General features: G+C 39.9%; 1 long non-coding RNA gene across 1 annotated transcript in view; it reads left to right on the forward strand.

Annotated features, from left to right (window-relative positions):
* LOC147375580 (uncharacterized) overlaps positions 1-15,295 on the forward strand; it is a 114,024-nt gene extending 98,729 nt beyond the window's left edge. The window contains exon 5 of the long non-coding RNA XR_015161568.1: positions 14,975-15,295. This is a non-coding gene — a long non-coding RNA (uncharacterized LOC147375580). The remainder of the gene's footprint in view (positions 1-14,974) is intronic.
* The last annotated feature ends 917 nt before the right edge of the window (positions 15,296-16,212 follow it).

Below are 16,212 nucleotides of genomic sequence, written 5' to 3' on the forward strand. Positions count from 1 at the left end.
TGAGCATCCTGTATCATGCATCGAACCTGGACTGGCGATTCATTTCACATATGATATTATACATGTTTCGATACCATTCTCCCAAATCATCCCACCCTCGCTCTCTCCCACAGAGTCCATAAAACTGTTGTATACATCTGTGTCTCTTCTGCTGTCTTGCATTCAGGGTTATCGTTACCATCTTTCTAAATTCCATATATATGCGTTAGTATACTGTATTGGTGTTTTTCTTTCTGGCTTTCTTTACTCTGTATAATAGGCTCCAGTTTCATCGACCTCATTAGAACTGATTCAAATGTATTCTTTTTAATGGCTGAGTAATACTCCATTGTGTATATGTACCACAGCTTTCTTATCCATTCATCTGCTGATGGACATCTAGGTTGCTTCCATGTCCTGGCTATTATAAACAGTGCTGTGATGAACACTGGGGTACACGTGTCTCTTTCAATTCTGGTTTCCTCAGTGTGTATGCCCAGCAGTGGGATTGCTGGGTCATATGGCAGCTCTATTTCCAGTTTTTTAAGGAATCTCCACACTGTTCTCCATAGTGGCTGTACTAGTTTGCATTCCCACCAACAGTGTAAGAGAGGGTATGCTGTCTAGGTCGGTCATAGCTGTTCTTCCAAGAAGGAAGCATCTTTTAATTTCATGGCTGCAGTCACCATCTGCAGTGATTTTGGAGCCCCTCCAAAAAAAAGTCTGTCACTGTTTCCACTGTTTCCCCATCTATTTGGCATGAACTGATGGGACTGGCTGCCATAACTCTTTTGTAATACCTTGCCACTACGTAGTTCCTAATCCAGCTACTATACTCATTGCCATTCCTGCTAATGCAGCTGGGTTTACAGTAATTGATGTCTGCTCAGCTTTCTCTTTGATCTTTGAATGCATCTTTGAATCCACTGCATTCTGACCCATGGGTTTTTGTGATTTTTAAAATTTACATTTAGAAGAAGACCACTGATATGGACTCCCAAATCTCAGGGATGGTATGGGTCTCCCTCGATATTTTTCCCAGTCCTTAAAGCTGTTAGATTCTGTAGCCTTTACTCAAGGCTCTATTATTGTTCCATATGTCAGTGACTCTTTATTCTGGAATTGTCACCCTGCTTATGTAACCTATATGCAGAGTACATCATGCGAAATCCTGGGTTGGATGAAGTACAAGCTGGAATTAAGATTGCCAGGAGAAATATCAATAACCTCAGATACACAGGTGACACCACCCTTATGGCAGAAAGTGAAGAGGAACTAAAGAGCCTCTTGATAAATAGGAAAGAGGAGAGTAAAAAAGCTGTCTTAAAACTCAACATTCAAAAAATGAAGATTATGGCATCCAGTCCCATCCTGTAGGTGGTAACTGTAGCCATGAAATTAAAAGATACTTGCTCCTTGGAAGAAAAGCTATGATCAATATAGACAGCATAGTAAAAAGCAGAGACATTACTTTGCCAACAAAGGTCCATCTAGTCAAAGCTATGGTTTTTCCAGTAGTCATATACAGATGTGAGATTTGGATCATAAAGAAAGCTGAGCACTGAATAATTGATGCTTTGAACTGTGCTGTTGGAGAAGACTCTTGAGAATTCCTTGGACTTCAAGGAGATCCAACCATCAATCCTAAAGGAAATCAGTCCTGAATATTCATTGGAAGGACTGATGCTCAAGCTGAAACTCCAATACCTTGGCCACCTGATGCAAAGAACTCACTCATTGGAAAAGACCCTGATGCTGGGAAAGATTGAGGGCAGGAGGAGAAGGGGATGATAGAGAATGAGATGGCTGGATTGTATCACTGATTCGATGGCCATGAGTTTGAGCAGTCTCTGGCAGTTGGTGATGGACAGGGAAGTCTGGCGTGCTGCAGTCCATAGGGTTGCAAAGAGTCAGACATGACTGAGCAACTGAACTGAACTGATTCATTCAGGAACCAGACTGAACAGAATGCTTTTATAGATGCTCTCATTCTTCTAAAGGTACTTGCTGAAGGAGGTCATAAAGCTTCCCAGTCTAAACTTCAACGAGTGTAAACAACCGTTACCTGCTTAGGACAGGGGTGGGGGCTTCCCTGGTGGCTCAGCAGTAAAGAATCTGCCTGCAATGCAGGAGATGCGGGTTCAATCCCTGGATTTGGAAGATACCTTGGAGAAGGAAATGGCGACCTACTCCAGTATTCTCACCTGGAGAATCCAATGGACAGAGGAACCTGGTGGGCTACAGTCCATGGGGTTGCAAAGAATTAGACAAGACTTAGCGACTAAACATCAACAACAACAACAATTTAGGACAGGAGATATCTCAGGGCACTCAAAAACTCACTCCAAAATGGCTTGAGTCAATTTTGTTCATCCTTTTTCCCAAAACCAAAAAAGCAGCTGCATAAATTTCCAGGGGCAGCTGGCTGTTGCCACCAATGGATTTATCACTTCACTGCCCTTGCTAGACCCTTATATGCCCTCCTCCAGGTACCACCTCAGAGTCCATGTCCTGGCCCCTAGGGGCATTCACTTACTTTGAAGCCTTAAAATTAATGTTGTTCACACCCTAGCTCTTGGCTTACCCAATTTTGACAAATTTTCACCCATATTGCTTTGAAAAAATAATGGGGTTGCTGCAGGACAAACTTACCTCTCATACTTCCTAAAGCATATTTCTCATGTCAGTTGGACCCTGTGGTAGTGGGCATGCTCCACGCCTGCATGCTGTAGCTTCAGCTGCTGCCCTAAATGACAGAGCCAGTACTCTTACATTCATGCCTAATGTAAGAATGAGCATATGCCCTGTGCATTACATGCCTAATGTAAGAATGAGCATATGCCCTGTGCATTACGTGCCTAATGTAAGAATGAGTACATGCCCTGTGCTCTCTTACAAGTTCGAAAGACATAGCATCTCTCTACATGGAGGCGGACCAGCTAGAAATAAGCCGTATTTATAATCCACACTGCCCGCCCCCAACCACATCATCTTACACTGTTGTAACTTCAAATCTGTTTACTCTACCACCCCTCCTGGCTGATGGAGAGCCTCAGTCTGTTCTACGTGATTGCCTTGCAACTACATATATAAATGGTCTCAAAGCCACAAGAAGACCTCCTAGACACCACCTTTAGACAACCCAGACTTACTTCTATTTTGTTATGGCTCTTGCAAATGAAATTTCTAGGAAAACATGGTAACTGTTTCCCCACATGAAATACTTGAGACATACTCTGTGCCCGTTGTAAGATCAGTCTGGGCTTCTTATGGATTTTACCAGAGTTTGCATGCTAATAAAAGGAAAAAAATGCTCCTACTTACACTGACTCCAGATAGGCTTTTTTTTTTTTTTTTTTTCAGATAAGCTTTTCAAGTCTGCCATACTGTTGGCACAGCCTAGAAATCCCACAGATTCTTAAACACTGCCGGTACTCCTATTTGCCAATGGGCGTATAATGGCTGCCCTATGAGAGGCAATCTGCCTCTCATATAGAGACTGATACTCTATGAAATGACAGGGCTGACAAAGCTGCTAAATACACAGCCCAAAATAAATCCCCATCCTTTTCCCACCCAATTTATAAACCTGTCTTGATTCCTGACTGATGTTACTGATTATCAGGCAAGTCCTCCTCAGTCTGAAAAAAGACAAATGAATACAAAAGGATGCCAGACAATTATCAGACAGATTTTACACTGGGCCAAACAGACTTGGTGTGGCCCCCTTTCTTCTGACCTTTTGTCTTGCACAGATCTTCCATCAGATAGGACACACATGCAGGTGGAGGCTAGTCAAGGAACTAAAAAATACTCATTTCTGCTCTGGTATTCATAAAATTTCTGACCCAGTGCACTACTTGTAATTTTACCAAATTTTTAGAAGCCAACATATGTTAAGAAGTCTTCCAAGGCTCATACTCCCTTTGTATTACTCCAAATGGATTTTAAAGGGTTGCCTCCAGCTTAAGTCTGTACCTAATGTGTGATAGTTGTCTGTACATATAGTGGATGGACTGAATGCTATCCATTAGATGTGCTGATATCACTTAGCACTTTAAAGTTGTGGTAAAGAAATAATAACAGATTATTTCTCATTTTGGCAATCCATTATGGATTGAATCAGATCAAACAACTCATCTTACAGCAGAAATAAACCACTCACTTGCAAAAACACTGGCATACTCTTTAGAATTTCCTACCTGTACTATCAATTGTCAAGGCAAGTAGAACATAAAAATCAAGACATAAGAAGGACTTTAGGAAAAGTCCGTCAAAAAACTTGAGCTTAAAAATTATCTGCTGTCCTTATAAAAATCTGGACTACTTTAAATAGAAGAAATAAATTAATTCATTAAAAAAATAATGTTTAGGTTGCCCTTTGCCTTGTGGCATCTCTAGCCTTCCATTTACAGATTGAGAGAATGCTATGGGGACTAAAGAGAATAATTTGATGTTGAGACAAGCTGCGTAGGGACTTCCCTGGTGGTCCAGTGTCTAAGACTCCATGCTCCTAAGGCAGCGGGCTCGGGTTCAATCCTGAGTCAAGGAAGTAGATTCCACATGCTGCAACTAAGAGTTTGCATGCAGTAACTAAAGAGCATCCATGCTGCAACGAAGGCCCAGCACAGCCAAATAAATAAATAAATATTCAAATAAAACAGCTAGCTATGTATAAGAATTACTTATATAAGATGAGATTTGGAACATATCATCAACAGGTAAGAAAGCATGACTTCCACCAACTAATAAGCCTCGCCATCCTTTCCACCAGAAGATCGGGGATATAGTAAGGCTTCTAGAAGAAAGAACACACTGTCACCTCATTGGGAAGGACTCTATGAAGTATTGCTAACCACCTACACTGCCATCAAAATAAAATAATTTTGGTGACTTCACATGAGCCACACCAAACTATACCCAGATAAGCACTCCCAGCTCAAGTAGAGGACCCTTCCTATAAACGACCTTTATGTACAGATTTCTAGCATGGATGGATTTCTAGCATCAATTCCCAAGTGCTAGGAGGAGATGACACCATGAATTAGATAGCTTTCTCCAAGAATGTGGATATAAAAAAACTCCATTTCCACCCATATTCTTCCCCTACTAAGTTCCCAACTTCATACACACACACAACAAAAAAACCCAAACAACCTTCTTCCTTTTAATGAAGTTTCCCCTTTTTTTGGCTATTTATATTAAAGACTTACAGAGATTACTTGTCTCAACCTGTCCTATTCTCCTTCTGATCCTCCAATAAGACCTTTCGTTCAAATAGTATCTCATTCTTATTAACCCTGTTTTCTCTACAGGTCAGACACAGACTTGACACTCCTTTACACTGGTTTTCGATACCTTAGCACCTTAGCCACATTAACTAACCATTCTAATTATTCATTATGTCAACTTCTAAATCATGCAAAAGAACCTAACAATTTCTGTTCCTGCCAAAGTGAGCACCTGGTGGAACAGTTCTAGAAAATGGATGTACAACAGGGTATGGTATCCACAACCAAGTTAATAATATGAACTACTTCTCCTGCTGAGTTCATTGGACATGAAAAAACCGAAAATGAACCTCTGTAGAATCTCAAGGACTATCATTTGCTCAGGTGAGGTCATTAGAAGGGAATTTTTCTTCTTGCATTGAAAACAGGCATGATGCTGGATTCTTCCTACTTGACATACTAAAGAATGGCAGAGCCAATATTTCAATCAAACTCAGGTTTGATTCCACAGGTGACATGCTCCAGCCTCCCACAAAGGTTGTAGGTGGTCCTGGCACTGACTCTTATAGTAAAAACATTTGCCACACCATCAGATATTGCAGCTGGGTCACAGAACACCCTTGTGCAATCTGGTATAGCTCAGCTGCTCCCCTAATTAGGCTGCTTAATGCTAAAGATTACATATGGGGTAATCTCTGTAGACCAAAGTAGACCAAAATTCTGGACTCACTTGGCCAGGTGGCAAAATGAAGCCTCATAACTACCAAAACTGAATTACATTTCTCCTATATCAGGCTATTTTGCCACCTGTTGCACTCCTACAGATTACTGGGGACACATGTAACATGGAGTTGTGCAGATGCCAATATGACAGATGACAAAAAACACCAAACTTCACCTGAGTTGATCAAAAGTTCCACTCTGACTTTATCCATGAGCAACGCAGGGTCTTTTTGTCTTATGCAGTGACAAAAGTATTAATATTTGAAGGATTCCCACCGAGATGGTCAGGACAATGTGGATTGGGGATTTGAGCCTTCTGTCACCAGGTACTTTACTATAAGTGCTAACCATATTACAGACTTGGGCACCTTTGTTCAGAAGTGCCACACATTCATATTAAATGTACTTAGTCAGGAAGTCATAGAAAGACCACTTGTGTATCACAATTCTAAATTCTTTTCAGTATGGAGATTTTTTTGGCCAAACTTTGGAACTTAAGGGCTAGAAAAGGCAGTTTGAAATCTTTCCATAGTAACAGAACAAGATTTCAGCACTAATGTGCAAATACTGGAAGAACTTCAATTGGAAGTTAGTACTTTAGCCTGTTTAACTCCAAAATCTGTGTGCTCTGGACACATGGACAACCCAACAAGGAGGAGCTTGTGTAATCATCAGTGGAATAATGATGTTTCTATTACATGTAAATCACTTGGTACAAATAATGTCTAATCTATATTATTGTCCTTTTAAAGAACAAAATAAACACTCTCAATCAGATAAATGAGGCTCTACAAAATTTTTTAATTGGACAGACCAATTCCTGGGTATGGGAGACTGGTTTAAAGGGATTTGGGGGAAACGTTCTTGGCTTTTTTTTTCTTTCCTGCATATTTATTCTTGTTTTATCTATTCTTCTTTTCCTTTGAAGATCTTTTACCAATCAGCTAGTAACCTGTTTCTTCTCTCTTCAGCCTCCAACTCAGGTTATTACATGTGAAATTTCAAAGGAGTTTTCAAACTGGGGAGATGAATGGGTTGAAGACATGCTACCCAAAATAAACTGCCTTGATATAGTGATAATTTTGAGTTAAAGGCACTTAAACAGTGGGTGCAAGAAAGGCACTCTGATTCTCCTTTCTTTCCTGAAAGCAGAAGTTAAAACTCCCATGTGAGAGCTGCCTCCCTGTGCCAGGAGGATAGAAACATGCTCATCACCAGAAATGGGAGTCAAGGTCAGGAGAATGCTGGACTAAGAGACCTTGTTAAAATAACTCTTATCTTCTTTTAGTCTCTTCATTTATTTTAGTTGCTGATGTGCTCAGTCATGACCGACTCTTTGAGGCCCCATGGACAGCACACCAGACTCCTCTGTCCATGGAATTTTCCAGGCAAGAATACTGGTGTTGGTTGCCATTTCCTTCTTAAAAAGTCACTCAATTGTGTCTGACTCTTTGCAACCTCACGGACTATACAGTCCATGGAATTCTCCAGTCCAGAAGAGTGGAGTGGGTAGCCTTTCTCTTCTCCAGGGATTCTTCCCAACCCAGGGATCAAACCCAGGTCTCCCGCATTGCAGGCAGATTCTTTACCAGCTGAGCCACAAGGGAAGCCCAAGAATACTGGGGTGGATAGTAGCCTATTCCTTCTCCAGGGGATCTTCCTGACACAGGAATTGAACCAGGGTCTCCTGCATTGCAAACAGATTCTTTACCAACTGAGCTATGGGGGAAGCCCTTTATTTTAGTTATGTTTCCACAACTGCCATTTTCAGTATATAAGATTCAGGTTTTGCCACTTATTTGGGTCTTCATTTCCTTATGATAGCTTCTATGTCATATAAAACTAACCTTAAACAAATGTTTATGCTTTTCCCTATTAATATGTCCTTTGTCAATTTAATTCTCAGGGGTAGTCAGAGATTTTAAAGTTTTTACCTTCCCTACAAAAGCAATCAATAGAAACTATTTCTGAGGTGGGGGGTGTCAGATATTGATTTAGCAGAGGAAGGCTTCAAGGTAATTATTGTAAATATGTTTAAATAAAGGAAACAATAGTTTGAGAAGTAAAGGAGGTATAACAATGACTCACTAAGTAGAGACTATCAATAAAGTGATACAGATTATTTAAAGATCAAATAGTGTATGGCAAAACCAATACAATATTGTAAAGTAATTAGCCTCCAATTAAAATAAAGAAAAAAGAGAGAAAACAGTTAAAAAAAAATCAAATAGGAATTCCAGAGTTGAAAGTACAATAATTAAAATGAAAAAGATTACTAGAGGGGCTCAATAACAGATTTCAGATGGCCAAAATCAAATGAATCAGTGAGACTGAAGATAGATCAAATATTATAAATTACAGAAAGAAAAATGAATAGTCGCAGAGACCTGAGGAACATCAAGTGATCCAGCATAAGTGTTTCAGAAGTAGAAGAGAGATAAAAAAAGGGAAGAAAAAATTGTCAAGAAATTGTGACCAATAATAACAAATATATATATATAGTAAGGGCATCTGTATTACTCTGCTCAGGCTGTCATCACAAAATATCATAGACTGTGTGGCTTAAACAACAGACATTTCTTTCTCACAATTTTGGAGAATGAGAAGTTCAAGATCAAGGTGCTGGCAGGTTCAGTTCCTGATGAAGCCTTTTTTTCTGGTTTACAGATGGTGGTGTTCTTCCTGTGTTTTCATGTGGCAGAAAGAGAGAGAGAGAGAGTGAGAGAGAGCGAGCTCTAATCTTTTTTCCTCTTCTCCCAAGGACACAAATTCCATGAAGAAGGCCCCATCCCTATGATCTCATCTAAGCCTAATTACCTCACGAAGGCCCCTAACTCCAAATGCAATCACACTGAGTGTTAGAGGTTCAAAAGATGAACTTCGTGGGGAGACATTCAGTCCATCACAGCATCATACAGATGAATTTAAATGGTGCACTCAGATCAGATCAGTCGCTCAGTCGTGTCTGACTCTTTGTGACCCCATGAATCGCAGCACGCCAGGCCTCCCTGTCCAACACCAACTCCGGGACTTTACTGAGACTCACGTCCATTGAGTCAGTGATGCCATCCAGCCATCTCATCCTCTGTTGTCCCCTTCTCCTCTTGCCCCCAATCCCTCCCAGCATCAGAGTCTTTTCCAATGAGTCAAGTCTTTGCATGAGGTGGCCAAAGTACTGGACTTTCAGCTTTAGCATCATTCCTTCCAAAGAAATCCCAGGGCTGATCTCCTTCAGAATGGACTGGTTGGATCTCCTTGCAGTCCAAGGGACTCTCAAGAGTCTTCTCCAACACCACAGTTCAAAAGCATCAATTCTTCGGCGCTCAGCCTTCTTCACAGTCCAACTCTCACATCCATACATGACCACAGGAAAAACCATAGCCTTGACTAGATGGACCTTTGTTGGCAAAGTAATATCTCTGCTTTTGAATATGCTATCTAGATAATATTTAATATAATACAGGCAGTTAAGGAAGAACAGAAAAAAAAAAGAGATATGTAGATAAATAAATCGAAATAAAATTTTACCAAATAAGTTGAAAGCAAAAGCATAGAAAAAAACATGTTATTAGAATAGTCAAAATCCAAAAACTGAGAACACCAGTTGCTGGCAAGGATGCAACAGGAACTTTTATACATTGCTGGTGGGAATGTAAAATGATACACATACTTTGGAAGACAGCATGGCAACTTCTTACAAAACCAAACATAATCTTACCATATAATCCAGGTATGCTGTGCTCCTAGGTATTTACCCAACTAATCTGAAGATTACATCCACATAAAAACTGTCAGTTCAGTTCAGTCGCTCAGTTGTGTCCCACTCTTTGTGACCCCATGGACTGCAGCATGCCAGGCTTCCCTGCTCATCACCAAATCCCAGAGTTTACTCAAACTCATGTCCATAGAGTTGGTGATGCCATTCAACCATCTCATCCTCTGCCATCCCCTTCTCTTCCTGCCCTCAATCTTTCCCAGCATCAGGGTCTTTTCCAGTGAGTCAGTTCTTTACATCAGGTGGCCAAGGTATTGGAATTTCACCTTCAGCATCAGTCTTTCCAATGATATTCAGGTCTGATTTCCTTTAAGATAGACTGATTGGATCTCCTTGCAATCCAAGGGACTCTCAAGAGTCTTCTTCAACACCACAGTTCAAAAGAATCAAGTCTTTGGCACTCAGCTTTCTTTATAGTCTAACTCTCACATCAATACATGACTACTGGAAAACCACAGCTTTGACTAGACGGACCTTTGTTGGCAAAGTAATGCCTTTGCTTTTTAATGTGCTGTCTAGGTTGGTCATAACTTTTCTTCCAAGGAGCAAGCATCTTTTAATTTCATGGCTGCAGTCACCATCTGCAGTGATTTTGGAGCACAAAAAAATGAAGTCTGTCACTGTTTCCACTGTTTTCCCATCTATTTGCCAGGAAGTGATGAGCCTGGATGCCATGATCTTAGTTTTCGGAATGTTGAGTTTTAAGCCAAATTTTTCACTCTCCTCTTTCACTTTCATCAAGAGGCTCTTTAGTTCTTCCTTGCTTTCTGCCATAAGGGCGGTGTCATCTGTGTATCTGAGGTTATTGATATTTCTCACGGCAATCTTGATTCTAGCTTGTGCTTCATCTAGCCCAGCATTACTTGATGTACTCCTTTCCCAATTTGGAACCAGTCTGTTGTTCTGTGTCCAGTTCTAACTGTTGCTTCATGACCTGCATACAGATTTCTCAAGAGACAGGTCAGGTGGTCTGGTATTCTCATCTCTTTAAGAATTTTCCACAGTTTGTTGTGGTCCACACAGTCAAAGGCTTTGGCATAGTCAACAAAGCAGAAGTAGATGTTTTTCTGGAACTCTCTTGCTTTTTTGATGATCCAGCGGATGTTGGCAATTTGATCTCTGGTTCCTCTGCCTTTTCTAAATCCAGCTTGAACATCTGGAAGTTCATGATTCACATACTGTTGAAGCCTGGCTTGGAGAATTTTGAGCATTACTTTACTAGTGTGTGAGATGAGCGCAATTGTGCAGTAGCTTGAGAATTCTTTGGCATTGCCTTTCTTTGGGATTGGAATGAAATCCAAACCTGATCTTTTCCAATCCTGTGGCCACTGCTGAGTTTTCCAAATTTGCTGGCATATTGAGTGCAGTGCTTTCACAGCATCATCTTTCAGGATTTGGAATAGCTCAACTGGAATTTCATCATCTCCACTAGCTTTGTTCATAGTGATGCTTCCTAAGGCCCACTTGATTTCACATTCCAGGATGTCTGGCTCAAGGTGAGTGACCACACCATCGTGATTATCCTGGGTTATGAAGATCTTTTTTGTATAGTTCTTCTGTGTATTCTTGCCACCTCTTTTTAATATCTTCTGCTTCTGTTAGGTCCATATCATTTTTGTCCTTTATTGTGCCCATTTTTGCATGAAATGTTCCCTTGGTATCTCTTATTTTCTCAAAGAGATCTCTGATCTTTCCCATTCTGTTGTTTTCCTCTATTTCCTTGCATTGATCTCTGAGGAAGGCTTTCTTATCTCTCCTTGCTATTCTATGGAACTCTGTATTCAAATGGGTATGTCTTTCCTTTTCTCCTTTGCCTTTCACTTCTCTTCTATTCACAGCTATTCGAAAAAAAAAAAAAAAAAACCTCCTCAGAAAACCATTTTGCCTTTTTGTATTTCTTTTCCTTTGGGATGGTCTTGATCCCTGCCTTCTATACAATGTCACAAACCTCTGTTCATAGTTCTTCAGGCACTCTATCAGATCTAATTCCTTGAATCTATACATGAATGTTTATAGTAGCTTTATTTATAATAACCCAAAGCTAGAAGAAACCTAAATGTCTTCAGGAGGTGAAGAAACAGACTCTTACATCCATAGAATAGAATGTTTATTCAGTGATAAAAGGATATGAAATTATAAAAAAGACATGATGAAATTTAAATGCCTATTGATAGAAATGCTATATACTCTATGATTCAAATTATATGACAATCTGGAAAAGGTAAGACTATAGCGACAGTAAAAAGATCATTAATTTTCACCGTTTGGCAGGAGGTTGTGGTGGGGCTGCAGGGAGGTCAGTGGGTGAAGCACAGGGATTTTTAAAGGATGTTGAAAGGATTCTGTATGATAATATAATTGTGGATATGTGACACTGTGTTTGTCAAAACTTTAGAACAAAAGGAGTGGACTTTAATTACAAAAATGTAAGCAAATCATTTAGGAGATTGGAGGAGTCTCAGGACTGACTGCTGCATGTAAAGAAACAATCACACTGCATGTATTACAAATGCATGAAACAACCTCCCTGAAGGGGGTGCAGGTAACAGGTACTAACCGAGGTAACTCTGGAGATGAGTGGCGTCTGCAAAACTAATGACTAAAGAAACTGTGCACAAGCATTGTCACTGCTTGATTACCCTTCAGCACACAGCTGAACAGTTCTATACTGCTATTCTGGGATTGAACAATTAAATAAATTGATGTCAGATGATGGGAATCAGATGTTAGATGATGTCAGAAGAAGTCTCACTGACGCACTGAAAATTTATAGATATGCAAAGGAGAAAGGTTAGAATTAATCAAGTGGTAATGGCTTCCCAGGTGGCGCTAGTGGTAAAGAACATGACTGTCAATGCAGGAGATATAAGAGACAGGGGTTTGGTCCCTGGATCAGGAAGATCCTCTGGAGGAGGGCATGGCAGCCCACTCCAGTATTCTTGTCTGGAGAATCCCCATGGACAGAGGGGCCTGGCTAAAGTCCACAGGTTTGCAAAGAGTTGGACACGACTGAAGGGACAGCACAATGGGTTAGAGTTTGAGATGTCAGTATGAGTTCATGTTTAGTTTAATATCAATACAGATGATTACATATAGGAATCTGTATATTCACAAGTTAGTGTATACACATATGTTTCCTTGCTCTGGCAGCTGAGCAGGCCAGAAGCAATAGCACTCCAGTAGAAGTGAGTATACCTAATGCCCAGATCTTGGTTTTTGAAACCATTCTTCAATCAAAGGAACTAGGCTCCTTGGAGAACTGGCTGATTCTAGAACTGGGACAGGAAATACACAAAATGATCCCGGAGCACCTTGCAGCACCAGAAAGCAAGAAAGAGTTGAAAAAACTAACCAACCAACCAACATACACCTAAGGTGTTGGGGATATGTCTGGGGCACAGGAAGCAAATGAAAGCTGCTCTCAGTGGCCAAATATGGAACAGTTTGAGGAGCAAAATGAATAAAGTACTATTGCGTCATAAGCCAAACTATAAAATAAGTATCCATGAGTCCATAATTACATAAATAAATGATTGAATAAATAATAAATGGGGAAAGAAGAGACAAATTTCCTGTGTAGAGGAATTCTAAATAATTTATGTAGATACACTTCCCTCAAAAAGGTGGAGTGTAATTCCCCACTCATTAGGTTTGGCCAGTGTATAGTGAATGTGTGACTTCCTTTCAAAGAATACCATATGGAAAGGAGGAAAAAAAGAGTATCTGTATAGTGGAGAAAGCTGACAAACATTACCTTGATCAGCTGATCAAGGTCAACATCCACTCTGATAAGCCATGTTGATAGTATGTATCTTTGACAAAATATGAAAATTGCACTTTACCTTTGTGATTTTCCTCTGCAAAACCCATAACCCTAGTCTAATTGTAAGAAAAACATTAGTCAAATCCCAATAGAAGGACATTATGCAAAATACTTGACCTGCTGCTGCTGCTGCTAAGTCGCTTCAGTCATGTCCGACTCTGCAACCCCATAGATGGCAGCCCACCGATTCTCCAGGCAAGAACACTGGAGTGGGTTGCCATTTCTTTCTCCAATGCATGAAAGTTAAAAGTGAAAGTGAAGTCGCTCTGTCGTGCCTGACTCTTAGTGACCCCATGGACTGCAGCCTACCAGGCTCTTCTGTCCATGGGATTTTCCAGGCAATAGTACTGGAGTGGGTTGCCATTACCTTCTCCGAATACTTGACCAGTACTCTTCAAATAATGTCAAGATTATCACAAACAAGGCAAGTCTAAGAAATTTTCACAGGCAAAAGCAGCTTAAGTAAACACAATGAATAAATATAATGTGGCATCCTGGAGAGGATACTGAATCATAAGAAGGAAATAGAAAAACTGAGGAAATTTGGTTAAATAATGGACTTTAATTAATAATAATGTATCAATATCAGTTCATTAATTTTAAAAAATGTACCTTACTAATGTAGGATGTTAATAATAGTGGAAAGTGGATGTGAGTTATAGGAAAAACTCTGTACTATCTAAGTAATTTTCTATAAGCCAAAAACATCAAAAATAATTTATTTTAAAATGTATATATATATGCATTTATGTGAGTGTGATGCAAGCAGTAAACTTAAAAAGATGTAGCAGCTATAATAATGTCATGTAAAACAGAATTTAAGAAAAGAATATTTATAACAGATAAATTGTGGTACGTCCTAAAAGTCCATATAATGGAATATTATTCAACAATAAAAGGTATGAACTACTGACACCTATCACAATATGGATGAACCTCAAAAACATGCTAAATGAAAAGAGCTAGACACAAAAGATCTCTTTTAATAAGATACTGTTTATATGAAGCATCCAGAAAAGCAAATCTGTAGAGAGAGTAAACGGATTAGCAGTTGCCTAGGGCTGGAAGTAAGAAAGTGTTTTGGCTGCAAATAGGCATGAGGATTCTTTTGGGAGTGATAGAAATATTCAAAAATAGGAGTGTGGTGATGGCTCTGTGAATTTACATTTATGGAAAATCATTGAATTGTGCATTTAATATGGCAAATTTAGGGGGAGGTGAGTTTTCTGGTTGTGAATTATATGTCAGAAAGTTGTTTAAAGCATTAAAACATTTTTACTCCTTAGAAAAGCTAATGATTAATAACATTTCCAGTAAACAAATATCCTAGTTAATGATTTTTTAAAATACATATCTCTAATTGTTAGGGGAAGCACACTGACTGAAACTGCTCATCCTGGCCAGGCACCATAGTAACCATTTGCATGAATTGTTTTATGACAGGAGGTCCTGGTAAGGAACAAGGAACTAATAAGCCACCACCAACTGGAAGAGTTCAGGAAATGTCAAAAGGAGACACCACATGTCCGACCACCTCCCAGAATCCTTCTCACTAGCATCCATCTTGGCTGAACGAGGTGTGCACCACCAGGAGGGAGTCTGAGTCAGAATGACTGGATAAAGACAACCCAGAAACTAATCCCATCACCATAAAACCAAGACTGCAGCCATGTGGCAGAGCAGTTCTCCTGAGTTCCCTTGCCCTACTGCTCTCCACCCAGGCACCCTTTCCCAATAAAATCTCTTGCTTTGTCTGCACATGTATCTCCTTTTACAATTCATTTCTGAGTGTTAGACAAGGGCCCAGTTTCAGGCCCTGGAAGGGGTCCCCCTTCCTGCAACATTATGACCAGATAGCTTAATATAAACATTTTACAAAAAAGGCAACCACTTTCAGAAAAAAATGAAGAGAGTGCTCAATTTAAATAAATACGTTTATTTCCTGATTATACTCCATTCAAATTGTTTGTTCTTTAAAGATAGGACTATTACTTTCAGAGAATAAACATAAATATACAATAGCCCTCCAATTAGTTATTGTTTTATTGACTTCAAAGATTTATCCAACATTTGATTAAAGACCAAGTGTTATAATTTATTGGGCTAAATCTGTGTAGCCCAAGATGAGGTGCAATTTCTGATGACCTCTAAAAGGAAGCGTTGTGAATTATTTTACTATTCAAAATATCTATTCTCTCCCCATAACCTCATGAGAAGAACTCTCTTTCCCAACTCATCTGATGTTGGGTCTGATTCTCGATGATTTGCTTTGGCCTCAGCTGTTCAGAAGGAACTTCTAAACTCCTGACCTTGGGCTTGGTTATGTGATTTGCTGTGGCTGGTGGGGCTTAAAGGGCTGTCTTATGTTTTTGTTATTGCCATGAAAACTTCTCAAGGGAAGAAACAGGTTCTAGGTTCTTCCTTACCAACCTTACTGGCTTTTGCTGAGAACCTGGGAGGGGTATACAGCAGTTAGAGAACCTCTTGGATACTGTACCTTTTGACTTCTCAAAGGGCAACCCCAGGATCAGGGGGTCCATTCCAGTGCTGGATCCATCCACAGATCCATCAGAGAAGAAAATCTCAAGAACAGATAAGCCTGTATAAAGAGGTTATTTCACACACAAGGGTAATTCTGTGGTGGCTGGTGAATCTCCCAATGGGGTTGATGAGTTCACAGC

The sequence above is a fragment of the Bos grunniens genome, chromosome 3 (assembly GCF_055505025.1).
Source record: "Bos grunniens cultivar Pamir isolate PY7600 chromosome 3, Bosgru_T2T1.0, whole genome shotgun sequence".
NCBI classification, from domain to species: Eukaryota; Metazoa; Chordata; class Mammalia; order Artiodactyla; family Bovidae; genus Bos; species Bos grunniens.